This window comes from Trachypithecus francoisi, unplaced genomic scaffold, assembly GCF_009764315.1.
Source record: "Trachypithecus francoisi isolate TF-2019V2 unplaced genomic scaffold, Tfra_2.0 Lachesis_group4, whole genome shotgun sequence".
Classification (NCBI taxonomy): Eukaryota; Metazoa; Chordata; class Mammalia; order Primates; family Cercopithecidae; genus Trachypithecus; species Trachypithecus francoisi.
This window is the reverse complement of record NW_022681469.1, coordinates 623,659-643,728: the sequence shown is the minus strand read 5'-3', so window position 1 is coordinate 643,728 and position 20,070 is coordinate 623,659. Positions and strand designations below refer to the sequence as shown.

Here is a 20,070-nt window from a genome sequence, read left to right as displayed (position 1 = left end):
AGGGCTGAGGGGACACTGAGGGCAGTGTCCATGCCCAGGACTGAGGGGGTCGCTCTCTGAGGGCAGTGTCCATGCCCAGGACTGAGGGGACACTGAGGGCAGTGTCCATGCCCAGGACTGAGGGGGTCGCTCTCTGAGGGCAGTGTCCATGCCCAGGACTGAGGGGGTCGCTCTCTGAGGGCAGTGTCCATGCCCAGGACTGAGGGGACACTCTGAGGGCAGTGCCCGCGCCCGGGGCTGAGGGGACTCTCTCTGAGGACAGTGCCCATGCCCAGGACGGAGGGGACACTCTCTGAGGGCAGTACCGACACCCAGGACTGAGGGGTCGCTGTGGGCAGTGCCCCGGGGCTGAGGGGTCGCTCTCTGAGGGCAGTGCCCACGCCCGGGGCTGGGATTTTCCTCCGACACGGACAGGAAGGACGGGCGTCGCTGAGCTGGGTAGGGGGATGGCCCGGGGTCGCCTGTTCCGTCCGGTCCCGTCAGACGCAGCACTGCCCGCGCGCTGGTCGGCAGCCTACTTAGGGGAGTGGAGGCCGGGACCCCGACCAGCCGAGGAGGGGCTTCCGCCCGATCCCTGCTACCTCCCAGCCCCTGCTCCGAACCCAATCCCGGCTCCGCACCGCAGCTCTCACCTGGGCTCGGGGACCCGCCGTTTCCCGCGCTCGGACCAGATTCAAACGCACCCGCCGGCGCCCCAGACGGGCCCCGCCCTCCCGGTCGTCACCGAGCGCCGCTCTCGCGAGAGCTGGGGCCCCGCGATCCTCGGGCCCCACCCACACGCCCGCTCCGCCCCGCCTCCAGGTCATGCCCCGCCCACATGCCCGCCGGTCTTCCTCCTCTCTATGCCCCGCCTCTTGGGCGCTTAGCCCAGTGCCTACCGGGCACCACAGAACGCGCACGCGTGGCGCCACAGCTGGGGAACCCATGCGCTGTGCGCGCGCCGACGTCCACTGCGAGCCCGTGCGCGTCCTGGGGCCTCCGCGGAGGGAGTGCGCGGTCCAGGAGAGGGCGGGGCGCTGGGAGCCGGCGGTGTTGGGGGAAGGAGGAAGGAGAGGAAGGGAGAGACGGGGAGAGGAAGGGAGAGACGGGGAGAGGAAGGAAAGGTTTGGGGCGGGGAGAGGCCGCAGGGCCGTGTCTGGATCCCCGGGAGGACCCCACCCCGGCCTGGCCGGCTTCCGCGACCGCCCTCCCTGCCAAGGGGGCACCTGTCCGGGTGGTTCGCAGCCTGCACCCAGTAGGTGCGCCCTGGGCAGGTGCTTCCCCCGCAGAACTCCCACCCCCCCCCCCCCCAGCAGGTAGGCTGCCCATAGGGTGGAGAGGGAGAGGCCTTAGCAGGGACACTCGAAGGCACCCGTGTGAAGGAGGAGTAGCAATGTCATTCAGTTCTTTGGACCTAAATGCCAAAGGCACATACTGATCTATCAATCTCTTTTAATTTGTGTCAGCGAATAACTTCATTGGGCGTTCCCAATTTTTGTTGAAAGCAAATTCTTAGAAAACGGTGCTCTTTACCACTGAGCTCTGCATCCCTTCGTGAGGATTTGGCCTTCCCTGGTGCTATGTTCTTTCATGCTTGAGATGTCTAGAGTGGTATCTGTTTTCCTGGCTGAACTCAAACCAGAGGTCTCGGCGAGATTGAAGTCGTTGCACTGTGAGAGCACAGCACCACCCAATAGGAACATCATGGGAGCCACAGTGCAATTGTAAATTTCTAGTGACCACATTAGAAAAATAAAAATAAATAGGTGACATTAATTTTTAAATGTTTTATTTAGCCTAGTGTATCAAAAATATTTATATTACTTGTTGGAATATCGTTTCAACAAGCAATATAAAATTATAGCAGGGAGAAGAGTGGTTTACTAGGAAGCTTGCAACAGTGAAGCAAGGCAGGCTGCAGAGGGGAGGGAGAAGACCCACTCAGAGCATGCTGAGTCTCAGACCCTTGTCACCAGGTGGCCGATATCTAACATCGCCTATTTCATCCTGGAGCTCCAGCCACCTCTGACTTCCTCTTCCCTCCATACACAGACATCTCCCCCGCCGTTTCTTGAATTTTGGTGCCCCCACCTTCTTCTCACTGCTTTCTTCTTAGCAATTTCCTTCATATCCAAGGTGCAAACTGCCACCTTTGAGCGGTGACCTCTGCATCTGGATTTGCAAGACACGGTTATTTCTGAACTCCAGAATTTTCAATAGCTCACTGCCTATTCCCATGCGGGTGCTAACATGCATCCAAAACGGAAATCAATTTCCCCTCCCAACCCTGAATCCTGCCCCTTTCCTTATGCTGGTCCCTCCTCCAATCAGCCATCTGTTCCTGGTGGTTCTGCTTCCTGAATAGGAATAACGTAACAAGTTACACATGTGAGCTCTGAAGCTGTACCACTTGGGCTAACCTGGTTCTGTGCTCACTAGCTGGTGACCTTCGACAGGCCATGGACGACTGAGCCTCAGTTTCCTCATCTATCAGACGGGACCTACTTAAGTACTGAGCCTCCTCTAGGCGGTTGTTATGAGGCCTAAATGTCTGTATAGTGCAGAGCTAAGCCTCCTCTAGGGAGTTATTATGAGGCCTAAATGTCTGTGTAGTGCAGTGCTCAGAGGCACGTGGGAGCAGGGCAGCAGGAGCGCGGACTGTGCCCCCAACGCACATGCCCATGCAGCAGCTAATGTCATAGGATTCTTTCGGTATCGCTTCACCAGCTAGAAACCTCCATGGCCAGCGGCGCCTCTAATAGAGTTTTGCTCGGGCCCACTCGGCCCAGCAGGTTTCACTCGGCTTGCACTACCAACCCAGATCCCACGCCTGCCAAGGGTGAGCCAGGTGCAGAGCAGCAAGGGGTATGTGAGCAAGCGAGCATGAGGTCCAACCACTGCGCACACCCAGCTATGCTGCTGCGGTGGTGGGGTAGGCAGCTCCAGGTGCCTGCACAGCTGCCGGCTCCATGTGAGGCTGGTGCCACAAATGGCTTCCACTGTGGGCACCAGCATCTGGACAAGGAGAACGTGGTGGCACCCGAAAGCTCAGAGAACCACAGAGACCCAAAGGGGGTTACAGTGTGTCACAGCCCTGGCTCAGGGAGCCCCAAGGTCTGGGCTCCCAGAAGAGCCACAGCTCTTCTGTCCTTCTCATCACCCCCAGCGTGGCGAGTGGGGGGTCGTGTTTCTCGGGCGGTGTGTTTCAGCTCATTTGTGTTACAGCTCTTTTGGTCCTGCCGCCCCACACTGGTCCACGACTCCTCGGCTGACCCGGCCCCACCGCTGCTTCCCATGGCATGGGGTAGCCATTGGGTGCCAGCAGAGGGTGGGAGGGCTATAGCATTATAGCTCTGGCTTGGGGAAACCCAAGGCCTGGGCCTCTAGAAGGGTCACTACTCTTCCCTCCCTCAGTCCGGGAGCATGTCACCACCCGCAGATCAGCGAGCTAGCCAGGAACCTGTTACAGCCACTTTGGCTCCCACCTGCCACTTGGCAAGCTGGCCAGGAAAGTATGACAGCTCCTTTTGCTCTCACCATTCAGCAGGTTCCAAGTTCTTGTCCCATGTCCAGGAAGAATGAGGTTAGGCAGACAACTGGAGGGTGAGCAAGGCAGAGAACAGCTGACCAAACAGCTCTCCGTAGGGTGGAGACTCCAAGTGGGTAGCTGCTATCCACAGGCAGGTATAGGCTCAGAATGGAGAAAGTACATGTTGATTGGTCCATAGACAGGAGGAAGTGTGTGCTGACTGGCCCATGGGCAGGCCTGGAAAAAGCACCACTTGATTGGCTGAAAGGCATCAAGTAGGTTCTCTCTGGATCTCTGACTTCACCCAGAACCGGCGTCCTGGCCCGGGAGCTTCAGGCTGTCTCCGGCTTGAAAGTGGAGTTTCACCAGGGACCTGCCCTTCCCACCTAGGAACTTGTCTGTCTCCCGCTGCCATCACCACTCACGGGGAATGTGCGCTTCCCCAGCAAATAAACCACTCTCCTCCAGAACTCAGTTCAAGCTTTGCCTTGTAGGAGTTTATTTCCTGAACCCCATAACCCTCATTGTAATGCAATCTCTTAGCCCCTACCACAGGCCTCATTAGCTCCTCCATGTCACGCACTGCGTCATCCTTAGTCCTATATCCGTGGCGTAAGGCCTGGCACATTTTAGATGCTTGAAGAAAATATTTTCTGAATAAATGAAGGAATGAGGCATGAGATCGTCTGTGTTCTTAAAACCTTACAATGTGGTTAATGAGAAAAGGTTTGTAGAATTAAAGTTGGACCACATGGCAAGGCAATATCAAACTAAGTTTCAAAGTATATAAAACTTGGCTAAAATATTTTTGATAAAAATATAATATCTTTCTTTTTTTTTTTTTTTTTTTGAGACGGAGTCTCACTCTGTGGCCCAGGCTGGAGTGCAGTGGTGCGATCTCGGCTCACTGCAAGCTCTGCCTCCTGGGTTTACGCCATTCTCCTGCCTCAGCCTCCCGAGTAGCTGGGACTACAGGCGCCCGCCACTGCACCCGGCTAATTTTTTTGTATTTTTAGTACAGACAGGGTTTCACCGTGTTAGCCAGGATGGTCTCGATCTCCTGAACTTGTGATTCGTCTGCCTCGGCCTCACCAAGTGCTGGGATTACAGGCGTAAGCCACCGCGCCCAGCTAATTTTTGTATTTTAAGTAGAGATGGGGTTTCACTCTGTTGGCCAGCTGGTCTCAAACTCCTGGCCTCATGATCTGCCTGCCTCGGCCTCCCAAAATGCTGAGATTATAGACACCCACCACCACGCCTGGATAATTTTATTTTGTTTAGTAGAGATGGGGTTTCACCGTGTTAGCCAGGATGGTCTCAATCTCCTGACCTCGTGATCCGCCCACCTCAGCCTCCCAGAGTGCTGGGATTACGGTCGTGAGCCACTGCACCCAGCCAAAAATATAATATCTTTCATAGTGAGCCAAGCATAGGGTTTACAGGGTTTTTAAAGTTTAGTTTATTTTGAATTGCACAAGTAACACAATCACATGGTTCAAACTCACATGGCAAGAAGAGGTATACAGAAGAGTCTTCTGCCACCCCCTGGACACACAGCCCACTGCTCCAAAGGAAACCATTGTTATCAGCTTCTCAGAAACCCCTCCCCTGCCTATATAAGAAAATACAAGATTTATAATTTAATTATAATAATTGCAACATGGAAAATCAGCTAAACCAACAAGAAGTCATTAACTAGGAACTTCATGGAGTCCTAGTTAAAATAACCATTTAAAAGCCAATCTGGGCAAAACCCCACAGTGCAGGGCAGCTATGAGGGCTCTGTCACACCAGCCGGGGACCCAGAGGAGGGGTCTCCAGGGCCACACCGGGCCTGACCCAGCAGAGTGAGCCACTGGCTCCAAGAAGGAGAGGAGTCTCTTGGGCACATAGGAAGCTATATTAGTCTGTTCTCACACTGCTATAAAGGAATACCTGGGGCCAGGCACAGTGGCTTCCACCTGTAATCCCAACACGTTGGGAGGCTGAGGTGGGCGGATCACCTGAGGTCTGGAATTCGAGACCATCCTGACCAACATGGTGAAACCCTGTCTCTACTAAAAATACAAAAATTACCCAGGCACGGTGGTGCTCGCCTGTAATCCCAGGTACTCGGGAGGCTGAGACAGGAGCATCGCTTGAATCCGGGAGACAGAGGTTGCAGTGAGCCGAGATCATGCCACTGCACTCCAGCCTGGGCAACAAGAGCAAAACTCCATCTCAGAAAAAAAAAAAGAAAGAAAGAAAGAAAAAAAGAAAAAAGAAATACCTGAGGCTGGGTAATTTATAAAGGAAAGAAGTTTAATTGACTCACAGTTCTGCATGGCTGGGGAGGCCTCGGGAAACTTACAATCACGGCAGAAGTGGAAGCAAACACACCCTTCTTCACAAGGTGGCAGGAGACAGAAGTGCAGGGAGCAAAGGGGAAAGAGCACCTCATAAAACCATCAGATCTCGTGAGAATCACTCACTATCACGAGAACAGCATGGAAGAAACCACTCCCATGATTCATTTACCTCCACCTGGTCTCTCCCTTGACACATGTGGATAGTGGGAATTATGGGGATGACAATTCAAGATGAGACGGTGGGTGTGGACACAGCCAACCACATCAGAAGCTGGTGCAGAAAATTTTTTTTCCTTTTTGCGGTTTTTGTATTGTATTGTCTCTAAACGTTTGAACCTGGGAAATGTGGATGTGGATGTTTGATCCCACAAGTACAGTAACTACAGAAGACTTGAAAGTGCTCGGCAGCTGGGAACCCACATTGCCCCTGCCTGGGTGCTGGGCCAGCAGCCCCGCAGCACCTCCTGCTAACCCAGGAGGCACAGCCACACTTAGGGAGAGCTTGGGAAGGGGTGGAGGGTGACAGCTGGGGGTCCTGAGACAGATACCACCCCACCTGGTGTCCCCAACAGTGACGGGAGGGGAGTGGGAGGGCGAGCCGGGCTCTGTGGTGGCCTGTGTGGCCCGACGGCGAGGGGAGGGCAGTGGTGGGGCCAGCCGGGCTCTGCGGTGGCCTGTGTGGACCAGGGCCCTCCGGACTGTGTGGGAGCTCCTGTTCAGAGAAAGTGGTTTTCTTCCCCCTCTTAGGTTGTAATTCCTCTTTGACATGATCCTCGGTGTTTCGATAAAGGAATCTTCATACACAACCTGCAGTTGCAGCCGAGGGAAGACTGCAGGGGCAAAGGTGAAGAGGAAGGTGAGCAGCCCGCCCCCATCCCCCTGGGGTGCTCGGGGAAGACGCAGCATGGGTCCAGGATGCGGAGCTCTGGCATGGGGCGTGAGCCCAGGGGTATCTCCTTAGTGGTTACTCAAAGGAGAACCAGATAAACCGTCAAGGGCAAACGTTTTCCACCATGGCTGCCCATGAAAACTACTTGAGCTGCTTTAAAAATACTCAAGGCTAGGCTTCCTCCAGGCCAACTCAATCCAATCAATCCATTCAACCGGGGGATACCCTGGGCATTCGTATTTTTTAATCTTCCCAAGTGATCGTAATGCACAGGTTAGAAGAAACTGATCTCAGAAAACATGTAAAAAGAGGAAACGTGAATGACTCAAGTATAAAACCAATAAAGCTGAGGTTCCTGCCCCAGGCAGAACCTGAAACAGAATCAGACTGCGGGATGAGGAGCTCCTCAGCACCTGCCCAAGCCAGGAGTCAACGCAGGACAATCACCGTCCTCTTAAAGCTCACAGCATGACTGAGAAAGTGGACACAACCCAAGTGTCCATCAACAGACAAATGGACGAACGCAGTGCGGTCTAGCCCCACAATAGAACGTGACTCAGCTGCAGAAGGAATGAAGTGCTGACAGCCCGCAGAGCAGACAGCCCTTCGAACATCATGCTCGGGGAGAGAAGCCAGACACAGAGGTCACGGATTGTACGACTCCGTGTCTATGGAGTGTCCAGATGACTCTAAAATCCACAGAGGCAGGAAGCAGCAGAGACTGAGGAGAGCAGATGGGGAGTGACTACTAATGGCTGTGGTTTTGGGGTGACAAAAATTATCTAAAATTAGATAGTGGTGATGGCTGCACAACCTTGTCGGTATACTAAGACCACACAATTGTATGTTTAAAAGGGTAAATGTTATGGTATAAAACTGTATCTCGGCCGGGCGCGGTGGCTCAAGCCTGTAATCCCAGCACTTTGGGAGGCCGAGACGGGCGGATCACGAGGTCAGGAGATCGAGACCATCCTGGCTAATATGGTGAAACCCCGTCTCTACTAAAATACAAAAAAAAACTAGCCGGGCGAGGTGGCGGGCGCCTGTAGTCCCAGCTACTTGGAGGCTGAGGCAGGAGAATGGCGGAAACCCAGGAGGCGGAGCTTGCAGTGAGCTGAGATCTGGCCACTGCACTCCAGTCCGGGCGACAGAGCGAGACTCCGCCTCAAAAAAAAAAAAAAAAAAAAAAAAAAAAAATAAAACTGTATCTCAATAAAGCTGTTATTAAAAATCCACGCCGGGCGCGGTGGCTCACACCTGTAATCCCAGAACTTTGTGAGGCTGAGGTGGGCGGATCATGAGGTCAGGAGATCGAGACTATCCCAGCTAACATGGTGAAACCCCGTCTTTACCAAAAATACAAAAAAATTAGCCAGCCATGGTGGCGGGCGCCTGTAGTCCCAGCTACTCGGGAGGCTGAGCAGGAGAATGGCATGAACCTGGGAAGCAGAACTTGCAGTGAGCCAAGATCGTGCCAGTGCACCCCAGCCTGGGCGACAAAGCGAGACTCTGTCTCAAAAAAAAAAAAAAAAAATTCATGACCAGGAATGGTAGCTCAGGCCTGTGGGTGGATCACCTGAGGTCAGGAGTTCGAGACCAGCCTTGCCAACATGGCAAAACCCCGTCTCTACTAAAATACAAAAATTAGCCGGGTGTGGTGGTGGGCACCTGTAATCCCAGCTACTTGGGAGGCTGAGGCGGGAGAATCACTTGAACCTGGGAGGCGGAGGTGGCAGTGAGCCGAGATCATGCCATCACACTCCAGCCTGGGTGACAGAGAGAGACTCCATCTCAAAAAAATAAATTACTTTATTAAAAATAAATAAATAAAAATTCACCAGCATGAGTATGAATAGAGAGGAGCCAAGGTGGGGATTGGGACCTGGTGAACTGAGAGGGAGGGGGTGCAGTGCTGGTGGCACCGGACACAGTCACGCCCGTATCCATGGGTCTGGCCTCGGGGACAGAGCCAGAGTCCTGGGTGGTGCCACAGGGCGGAAAGATGTCATAAAGCCTTCCTAAGGGTCGTGGTATCTAAACAGACTCGAGAACAGTCACTGTCAACCCTGAACAGAACTTAAACTCACCGAGTTCTTTTTTTTTTTTTTTTTTTGAGGCGGAGTCTCGCTCTGTCGCCCGGACTGGAGTGCGGTGGCCAGATCTCAGCTCACTGCAAGCTCCGCCTCCTGGGTTTCCACCATTCTCCTGCCTCAGCCTCCCAAGCAGCTGGGACTACAGGCGCCCGCCACCTCGCCCGGCTAGTTTTTGTATTTTTAGTAGAGACGGGGTTTCACCGTATTAGCCAGGATGGTCTCGATCTCCTGACCTCGTGATCCGCCCGTCTCGGCCTCCCAAAGTGCTGGGATTACAGGCTTGAGCCACCGCGCCCGGCCTCACCGAGTTCTTAAAACCAAACGCCTAGCCCTCCCCAGACCAGTTAAGTCAGAATCTCTGGCTGGACAGAGTGATTCCATCGTGTAGCCAGAGTGTACGTTTCAATCTGCCAGGGGCTTGAAGCTGGAAGGGAGAGGGGCCCGCCAGGCAGAGGGCGGCATGTGAGTGCCAGGCAAATGCGGGCATCGCCAGCATAGATCGCCAGCATAGACTGGCAAGGGGTGAAACAAGCTGGAAACAGAAACTGTCACTGGGGTTCACACCAGTAAGTTGGGGTTTATTCAATGGGTGGTGGAATCTCTCTGAAGTATTTTAAGAACAAGTGTGACGTGACTCTGAGAAATTCCTGGGGGCAATGGAAAGACACAGGTAGGTGCTGGTGGGAGGGACCCAGCCAGGCGGCCATGGGTGACAGGCATGACTCCCAGCCAGGAAAGTCCTTCCTTGGATGCTGCACTGAGGAGTGAGCTCTGGCTGCTGCCTCCACCTCACAGCAGGCAGGGGTCTTCACAGCCACTGCACACCCAAGACTGTCCAGGCCAACGAACTAAAATGTCAATCTTTAAAATGCCTGAAGGGGGCCAGGCTTGGTGGCTCACGCCTGTAATCCCAGCACTTTGGAAGGCCAAGGCGAGTGGATCACTTGAGGCCAGGAGGTCAAGACTAGCCTGGCCAACATGGTGAAACCCTGTCTCTACTAAAAATACAAAAAATGAGCCGAGTGTGGTGGCATGTGTCTGTAATCCCAGCTACTTGGGAGACTGAGGGAGGAGAATCGCTTGAACCCAGGAGGCAGGGATTGCAGTGAGCTGAGATTGACCATTGCACTCCAGCCTGGACAACAAGAGCGAAACTGTCTCAATTAAAAAAAAAAAAAAAAAAAAAAAACACTGGGTGCGGTGGCTCATACCTGTAATCCCAGCACTTTGGGAGGCCAAGGTGGGCGGATCACAAGGTCAGGAGATGGAGACCATCCTGGCCAACATGGTGAAACCCCGTCTCTACTAAAATACAAAAAAAGGTTAGTCAGGTGTGGTGGCACACGCCTGTAGTCCTAGTTACTTGGGAGGCTAAGGCAGGGGAATTGCTTGAACCCAGGAGACAGGTTGCAGTGAGATCATGCCACTGAACTCCAGCCTGGTGACAGAGTGAGATTCCATCTCAAAAAAAAAAAAGAAAAAAAAAAGATTCATAGTATACACTAAGCAATGATAAGAATTTATTAAGATAAATCCATACCTATGTAAGTTACAATGGAATTGTAGAACATTAAGCTATTTTTTTTTTTTTTTTTTGAGACAGAGTCTCGCTCTGTCACCCGGCCTGGAGTGCAGTGGCCGGATCTCAGCTCACTGCAAGCTCCACCTCCCGGGTTTACGCCATTCTCCTGCCTTAGCCTCTGGAGTAGCTGGGACTACAGGCGCCCACCACCTCGCCCGGCTAGTTTTTTGTATTTTTAGTAGAGACGGGGTTTCACCGTGTTAGCCAGGATGGTCTCGATCTCCTGACCTCGTGATCCGCCCGTCTCGGCCTCCCAAAGTGCTGGGATTACAGGCTTGAGCCACCGCGCCCGGCCCATTAAGCTATTTTTAAAAGCCTAAAACCTTTCAGACAGAAAAGACAGATTGCTTAAAGAGGTGTGAATGATTTAATAATTATTGGGTGTGAAGATTATTACAAACAACAATCATCAACAGTAAATACCAGAAGGCAAGTGCTGGAGAAAAGTAACTGCCAACTCAGAATTTTATAACCAGCCAACTAGTTATTCAAGGAAAAGGGCAAATAAAGATATTTTCAGTCCTTAAAAGACCAAGGGAATCAGTACCCAGAGACTCTCTGTAAAGAATTATTAAAGAAGAAAAGTCAACTCAAGGAGAGGTATGGGATCCAGGAAATAAAAACAAGCACAGAAATTGCCGATTTGCACCCTGAGATATTATTAACAATAACTATAAAGTGCGATCCTATGCACTTCTCTCCATTAGACTGAGTTAGCCCGAGGCAGCGCCGTCATCCAGAACCCAGGCCATCGGCCTGTGCTCCCCACTCCGGTGAGGTTTAGATTCCAGGAGGCTGTGAGCACGTGCTGTGTGCATGTGTGTGGACTGTGTTGTGTGTTATACTGTTGTGTGTCCTGTCCTCATTGTATGTATATTGTGTTGTCTGTGTCGTGTCTTGTGTGTTGTGTGTATATGGTATGATGTTGTATTGTTTTGTATTTGTGTGGCAGTGTGCTGTGTTATATGCTGTTTTTTGAATGTGTGGTATGTGAATTGTGTATTGTGTGTTTGTTGTGTGTATATTGTCTGTTGTGCACCTGTGTGGTGTGCTCTGTGTTGCGTGTGAATGTGTGTGGTATTTTGTTGTGTGTATTGTGTGTTATGCATGCATGGTGTGTATATATCGTTTGTGTTGTGTGTCATGTCTGTAAGAATACATGTGTTGTGTGTTGTGTGCATATTGTGTTGTCCATGCATGTGATGTGTGTGTGATGGTTCTCATGAGAGACTGGGAACTGAGACCAGCCTCTGCTGTGTCTGATCCAAGTGAGGTTCAGACGCCGGTCCCTGTCCCTGTTGTGGGAAAGCCTGTGGACACTGGCATGGGGCTGCGGCGTCGCCCGGCCTGGTCTGTGGACACTGGCATGGGGCTGCGGCGTCGCCCGGCCTGGTCTGTGGACACTGGCATGGGGCTGCGGCGTCGCCCGGCCTGGTCTGTGGACACTGGCATGGGGCTGCGGCGTCACCCGGCCTGGTCTGTGGTGCCCTCGTGGTTATGGAAATGGAAGGAGCCAGGCCTGGACGGGGGTGCCGTCCACTGCATGCTCTGTGAACTGCAGAGCCCAGGTGTGCATGCTGGGTGCAGATGAGGCCTCCACTGTGGGCCTACAAGTCCTTCCTGCCCACAGGCCTGGGCTCACAGGTAGAAGACATGGATGCAGCTGTGGTCGTGGGTGTGCTGGATATGAAGCCAGAAGCTGGCCTGATTTGGGCCTCATCTTGGTATCAGTTCTTTCTTTCTGTATTACACTTCACTGACACCCAAGTCTTCAGTCAAACCTTGTTAAAAGGCACCATGTTGCCTCTCACAAACACAATGTTGAATAAAAGCAGCCAGACACGGGAGAACCCACTGAACGCTTCCACTTACATCAAGCTCAGAATCTGACAAAACACATCCACAGGGCGAGGCGTCAGGAGCACAGTGACCCCTGGCAGGGCAAGGGCAGAACCAGCAGGGGCATGAGAAGGTGCCTGGGGCTCTGACGTTGCTGTCTCTTCTAGGTGCTGGTTACACGGGTGTGTTCAGCTTGGAAATTCATCAAGGCAGTGAAATGGGATTTGTGCACATTTCTGTCTGCATCTATGCTACCGTGAATAAAAGAAGAAACTGCATGGCCTCATTGTACTGTGGAGAATGAAGGAGGCCCCAAAGGCCAAGTGGAGTCCTGGGGGAAGTCACTGGGGATACACAGGCCCAACAGACGCATGACCTCAAAAAGGTGGGGGTAGCCAGGCACAGTGGCTGATGCCTATAATCCCAGCACTGTGGAGGCCGAGGCAGGAAGATCACACGAACCCAGGAGTCGAGACCAGCCTGGGCAACGTGGCAAAGTCCCATCTCTACAAATATTTAAAAATTAGCCAGGTGTGGTGGTGCATGTCTGTAGTCTCTGCTACTAGAGAGGCTGAGGTGGGAGGATCACTTGAGCCTGGGAGGTTGGGGCTACACTGTTTGTGCCACTGCATTCCAGCCTGGGCAACAGAGCAAGACCCTGTCAAAAAAGAAAAAAAAAAAAAAGGCAGGGGAGTGGAGGGCCTTGTTCTTGGACAAATGAGTGGCAAATGCTAGAAGATACTGAATAGCCAGGTATGTAGGGAAGGAATCTGGAGTTGGAGAGGGGAGAGGCACCTCTGACAGTTAGGTTGGTGAAGCTTCATGTCTTAAATTATTTGAGGATTTGAGTAGAGGAGAAAGTGTAACACTGTTGTCGTCCTAACCTAGTGGACAAGGCGGGGAGGCTGCCGCATTCTGATAGAAGGTGAGGACGGAGAGTGGACGTGGAGGTTAATGACCGTCCTGTGAGACGGGCCAGTGCTGTCCTAAGTGCTTTCCAGGGATGACCTCACTTTATCCTCAGTTCTGCCTTTGAGGTAAGGACTACAGCGAGTCTTGCTTTGCAGAGGGGGAAATGGAGGCAGAGAAGTTACTTGACTTGCTCCAGGTCCTGTTGGGCGGAAGCGGGACTTGAACCTGGGGGGTCTAACTCCAGAGCCATGCTCCACCCCACTGGGCCTCCCTGTTTCCCAGACTTGAGGTCCTGCAAAATGGAAACGTAGGCCATCTGGAGAGGTGTTTCTGTTTAGAGCCTGACATGTACACAAATACAAAAAAGTGACTTTATCCTTAGTATGTCTTTTCTTTTTTTTTTTTTTTGAGACGGAGTCTCACTCTGCCGCCCAGGCTGGAGTGCAGTGGCCGGATCTCAGCTCACTGCAAGCTCCGCCTCCCGGGTTCACGCCATTCTCCTGCCTCAGCCTCCCGAGTAGCTGGGACTACAGGCGCCCGCCACCTCGCCCGGCTAGTTTTTTGTATTTTTTAGTAGAGACGGGGTTTCACCGTGTTAGCCAGGATGGTCTCGATCTCCTGACCTCGTGATCCGCCCGTCTCAGCCTCCCAAAGTGCTGGGATTACAGGCTTGAGCCACCGCGCCCGGCCTATCCTTAGTATTTCTTACAGGGCACGTTGGCTCACAACAAATTCTCTTGAAAAAAAAAAAAATCTGACAATGCCTTAATTTCTCCATTTGAACAGCTGTTGCCGACAGCATTCTTGGCTGACAGCCTCTGTGAGCGCTTTGATCCCTCATCCCCCTGCTCTGGCCTCCAGGGTTTCTGAGGAGAACTCAGCAGTTCCTACTGCGGAGGGGATGAGTCTTTTTCTAGCTGCGTCGTCTTTTTCAACAGTTTAACTGAGATGTGCCCGGGTGTGCCTCTCTCCACATTAGGGAGTTTTTGCCCATTATTTCTTTCCATGTTTTCACTGGTGCTTCTCTCCCTCCTCCCCTTCTGGAACTCCCACTGCACGTAGGTCAGGTCCATTTTTCTCTATTCTTTTTGTTCCTCAGACTGGATAATCTCGACGGACCCATCTCCAAGTTTGCTGATTCTTTCTTCCGTCAGCTCAGATCCATGGGTGACCTCCTCTAGTGCATTTCACATTACACTTATTTACTGTAAACCCCAGGCTTTCTGGTTACTGTTTTTGTAATTTCTCTACATTGATCTTCTCCGTTTTGGTGAGACATCATTCTCATACTTTCCTGTAATGGCTGACACGATTCCCTTATTCCTGCGAACACGTTAAAAGTTGATTCAGGGTCTTGTCTTGGTCCACATGATGTCCAGCACCAGGACTTCCTTTGGGACAGTTTATCTACCTTTTTCCTGTGTGTGGCCCTTACTCTGCTGTTTCTTTGCATGCCTCATCCTTTTTTCATCGAATCTGGACATTTAAGATAATATAGTCCAGTCTGACCAACACGGTGAAACCCCGTCTCTACTAAAAATATAAAAAATTAGCTGGGCGTGGTGGCGGCGCCTGTAGTCCCAGCTACTCAGGAGGCTGAGGCAGGAGAATGGCGTGAACCCGGGACGCGGAGGTTGTGGTGAACCAAGATGGTGCCACTCACTCCAGCTCACGCGACAGAGCGAGACCCATCTAAAAAACTAAAAAATAGGCCGGGCGCGGTGGCTCAAGCCTGTAATCCCAGCACTTTGGGAGGCCGAGACGGGTGGATCACGAGGTCAGGAGATCGAGACCATCCTGGCTAACACGGTGAAACCCCGTCTCTACTAAAAAATACAAAAAAATTAGCCGGGCGAGATGGCAGGCGCCTGTAGTCCCAGGTACTCGGGAGGCTGAGGCAGGAGAATGGCGTAAACCCGGGAGGCGGAGCTTGCAGTGAGCCGAGATCGCGCCACTGCACTCCTGCCTGGGCGACAGAGCCAGACTCCGTCTCAAAAAAAAAAAAAAAAAAACAAAAAAAAACTAAAAAATAAATAAAGATAATATAATGTGGCAACTCTGTAACAAGATCCCTCTTCCTCTCCTGGCTCTGTTGTTGGTGATGGTTGTCACTGTTATTTCTTTGTGTTTAGTAACATTCTTGGAGTCTCTGGAAGCTGTGCTGTCACACGCTGCCTCTGAAGCCTCTGCTGGGTTAGCTCATGTGCCAGCTAAGGATTGGAAGGATTTCTTTGAATACTTCAAACCATTTGGTCTCCCAACTGGTTGCCAAGGGGCCCTGTGTATGTGCTGGGTGCCTTCAACCTTCCAGCAGGCACCTCACAACTCTTTCTTAGCCTTCACTTCCTGCTTGCTCAGAGCCTCCACGCCAGTCAGAAATGAGAACTCTTGGAGGTCTTTCCTGGGGATGTGCACAGCCTGGCACATGCATGTGTCTAGCACTCCAGTAATGCCAGAGTTTTACAAAGCCCTCCGTGGACAGTCTCATCCCCTAGGTTTTCCTTTCAAAGTGTTGGGTTGGCCTCTTGTTTGTCGCAACTGCTATCACTGCCTCAAGCAGCTGCCACGTTAAACAACTGCCACTGATTCTTCTGGATCAACAAACCTGGAGATAGAGTTTTCCTGGGAGCCTGAGAGTTCAAATAGTAACAATTCCCTGGGGATGGAACTTTTGGAAGGCAATAAGTTCTTTCTTTCCCCTCGGGAGGCAGCATGGCTGCTGGTCATCTCTGCTATTGTGCTTCTAAGGCTGCTGCTGTATGATTTTTTCCATATTTTCCAATAGCTATTGGCATTACCATATACAACACAGAGATCTGTACATCCAAGTATTTTCCAGATTTTTTTTTTTTTTTTTTTTTGTGATGGAGTCTTACTCTGTTGCCCAGGCTGGAGTGCGGTGGCATGATCTTGTCACTACAATCTCTGCCTCCCCTGGTTCAAGTGATTTTTCTGCCTCAGCCTTCCAAGTAGCTGGGATTACAGGTGCACACCATCATGCCCAGCTAATTTTTTGTATTTTTAGTAAAGACGGGGTTTCACCATGATGGCCAAGCTGGTTTCGAACTCCTGACCTTAAGTGATCCACCCGCCTTGGCCTCCCAAAGTACTAGGATTACAGGCATGAGCCACCACGCCCAGCCTCCAGATTTTTTTTTTTTTTTTTTAAGAGACAGGGTCTTGCTCTGTCGCCCAGGCTGAAGTACAGTGGCACAATATAGCTCACTGAAGCCTCAACGTCCTCGGCTCAAGAAATCCTCCCATCTCAGCTCCCAAGTAGCTGGAACTGTAAGTGTGCACCCACCATGCCCAGCTAGTTTATTTTTATAGAGATGAGGTCTCACTCTTGTTGCCTAGGCTGGTTTCAAACTCCTGGGCTCCACTGATCCTCCTGCTTCAGCCTCCCAAAGTGCTGGGCTTAGAGGTGTGAGCCACTGTGCCCGGCCTCCCGAAGCGCTGGGGGTACAGGTGTGAGCCGCCGTGCCCGGCCTCCCGAAGCGCTGGGCGTACAGGTGTGAGCCGCCATGCCCGGCCTTCTTTGCAGAGTATTATTATTGGGATTTCCAGGTAGACAATCTTGTATCTGAAAATGACTCTTTGTAAAAATGTAGAGATATCTTTTTTCCTTGTATATTGTGTTGCCCAGGAGGTTGAGAATAACGGTAAACAAAGGCAGACTTCCTGGGTGTTTCCAACTTTCATGTTTCCGTTGTTTCTCAGAGGAGGATGCCCTCGGCTTTTTCTCTCAATAGTATCCCTCAGGCTCAGCAGTATCTACTCTAGTCATCACTAAAAACTGTTAGTAGGCATACATCTTTTTTTTTTTAATGGAAACTTGTTAAAAGAGATGAATTATATATTGGTCTGCCAAACGTATTTATTTCTTGAGACAAGGTCTTGCTGTCTCGCCCAGCCTGGAGTGTGGCAATACAATCATGGCTCATTGCATCGACTTCCCGGCTCCAGTGATCCTTCTGCTCAGCCTCCCGAGTAGCTGGGACCATAGGCATGCGCCACCACGCCTGGCTAATTGTATTTTTGGTAGAGACAGTGTTTTGCCATGTTGCCCAGGCTGCTCTTGAACTCCTGACCTCAAGTGATCCACCTACCTTGGCCTCTCAAAGTGCTGGGATTCCAGTTGTGAGCCGACTGCCAAACTTTATACATTTATTCAACAGATATTTGGTTTACCATGTGCCCAGAACAGTGATGGGCAACCAGGTAAAGATTTAAAGAAAACTCACATAATCTCTGCCCTTGGAAGTTTCCAGTCCATGTAGGAAAGTTTTAAATATAACTAAATGGTAATTATGTCAAATTTGGTGAATCAAAGTAACACAGGCTGGGGTGGTGGCGTAGGCCTGTAATCCCAATACTTTGGGAGGCTGAGGTGGGGGGGTCCCTTGATCCCCCTACTGCACTCCAGCTGGGGCAACAGAGCAAGAACCTGTCTCAAAATAAATAAATAAATAATGAATAAATAAAAACAGAAAAAAAGAAACACACATGATGCTAAGAAAACTCACAGGACACTGAGATCAACTTTCAACTGAGAAGTGAAGGGGAGCGGATGTGAGCTGGGCCAGTCATGGTAAGAGCCTGTGTGGAGGTGCTGGGGAGGGGAGAGGAGCAAGTGTGGAGGTGTGGAGGGCGAGGGGAGAGACAACTGTGGAGGTGGGTGGGGGAGGAGCAGGTGTGGAGGTGCCGGGGGGGAGGAGCAGGTGTGGAGGTGCTGGGGGAGGAGGAGCAGGTGTGGGGGTGCCGGGGGGGAGGAGCAGGTGTGGGGGTGGCAGGGGGAGGAGCAGGTGTGGGGGTGCTGGAGGAGCAGGTGTGGGGGTGCTGGGAGAGGAGCAGGTGTGGGGGTGCTGGGGGAGGAGGAGCAGGTGTGGGCTGCTGGAGGAGGAGGAGCAAGTGTGGGGGTGCTGGGGGAGGAGCAGGTGTGGGGGTACTGGGGGGAGGAGGTGTGGGGGTGCTGGGGGAGAAGCAGGTGTGGGGGTGCTGGGGGAGGAGCAGGTGTGGGGGTGCTGGGAGAGGAGCAGGTGTGGGGGTGCTGGGGGAGGAGCAGGTGTAGGGGTGCTGGGGGAGAGTAGGTGTGGGAGTGCTAGGGGAGGAGCAGGTGTGGGGGTGCTGGGGGAGAGGTGTGGGGGTGCCGGGGGGAGGAGCAGGTGTGGGGGTGCTGGGGGAGGAGGTGTGGAGGTGCTGGAGGAGCAGGTGTGGGGGTGCTGGAGGAGCAGGTGTGGGCTGCTGGAGGAGGAGGAGCAAGTGTGGGGGTGCTGGGGGAGAGGTGTGGGGGTGCCGGGGGGAGGAGCAGGTGTGGGGGTGCTGGGGGAGGAGGTGTGGAGGTGCTGGAGGAGCAGGTGTGGGGGTGCTGGAGGAGCAGGTGTGGGGATGCTGGGGGAGCAGGTGTGGGGGTGCTGGGAGAGGAGCAGGTGTGGGGGTGCTGGGGGAGGAGCAGGTGTGGGTGTGCTGGAGTGGGGAACAAGTGTGGAGGTGCGGGGGTTGGAGCAAGCGTGGAGGTGTTGGGGGGAGGAGCAAATGTGGATGTGCTGGGGGGAGGAGCAAGTGTGGAGGTGCTGGAGCAGGTGTGGAGGTACTTGCGGGGAGGAGTATGCCTGGGGGTGTTGAGTGGGAGTGTGTGGGGCTGTCTGTGGGGTGTTGAGTGGGAGTGTGTGGGGCCGTCTGTGGGGTGTTGAATGGGAGTGTGTGGGGCCCTCTGTGGGGTGTTGAGTGGGAGTGTGTGGGGCCGTCTGTGGGGTGTTGAGTGGGAGTGTGCGGGGCCGTCTGTGGGGTGAGTGGGAGTGTGTGGGGCCGTCTGTGGCACTGGTTGAGGTACGGTGGGTAGGGGTCCCAGTGGAAGAAGAAACTCAGCCTTGGGAGCCAGGAAATGCTCTTGGTCTTCAGCAGCGGCACACAGCCGAGTGTGATGTGTCTGAAAGATCCCCTGGCTGTTGCATGGAAAATGGGGTAGGTAGGGGAGAAAGACAGAAATGGAGAGGGACGGTGGCTTGGACTGAGGGGACAGAGTTGAGGTGGACACATTCTCCAGTTAGGGCTCAAGGACTTGGTGTCTGCAGGTGGGCTGAGGCAGTGGGAGGTGGCTGGTGCTGTCCAGGTCTCAGCTCCAGCACCAAGACAGATGATGGACAGACAGATGCACGAAGGGTGTGCCTTGAGGTCTCCATGTGACACAGAGGATGGGGGTGCAGTGGGATGAACTGGTCCTGAGCTCAGAGAACATCTGTATCAGTGACATACATCTGGAAACCAGGGTATTGATGGTATTAAGAACACCACATAAAAATAAAAAGTGATCAGAACCAAAACCCACATTATGCCAATATTGAGTCTGGTTGGAGGAGAAGACAGTGAAACCTTAGGAAATGGCGAGTAACATGCAAGGAAAACACAGAGGAAGGCGCTACAGAGGCCAAGGTAGGATGGCCCACAATCAAGGAGAAAGGAAGTGCACGGTGTTAAATGCCGAGTGGCTATCAGGAAAAGCACAAGGGCTCCACTCAAGTCCACCCCAACCACCAGTAACGAACGCAACAGGAAGGGACACTCCAGTATCACCTTCAGTGTGTTCCAAAGTTCAGACGTCTCGGCAGCCCCGCTGCACTTCTCAGTGCCCTGGTTAAAAACACATTCAAGTCTATCCTTTCTACACACGATTATCCTTTAGAAGAGCTGTTTTCGACATGCAGAGTATAATGTGCTGGGCAGAGGAGAGTCAAACTGAGCTGGGAGCAACAGGAAGGACGTCAGCTGCTCTGACGTAGCTGCTCGGAAAACGCGAGTGGAGGCAGCAAATGAGAACAGCGCAGGACGTCTCCTTTCAAATTGTCTGACTGCCCACTGAACACCTCCCTTCAAAAGACAGAGAAAAAGCAAACCACGAG

The 20,070-nt window shown here is 52.5% G+C and overlaps 1 protein-coding gene across 2 annotated transcripts in view; it reads right to left on the bottom strand.

The window, feature by feature from the left end:
* Nucleotides 1–740, bottom strand: part of NCAPG2 (non-SMC condensin II complex subunit G2) — an 84,548-nt gene extending 83,808 nt beyond the window's left edge. Inside the window, exon 1 of one of the 2 annotated variants that reach the window (XM_033192920.1) lies at nucleotides 633–740. The gene's annotated coding sequence lies outside the window, so the exon portion shown is untranslated. The remainder of the gene's footprint in view (nucleotides 1–632) is intronic. The other variant, XM_033192921.1, reaches the window with a different exon arrangement.
* Nucleotides 741–20,070: the final 19,330 nt, after the last annotated feature.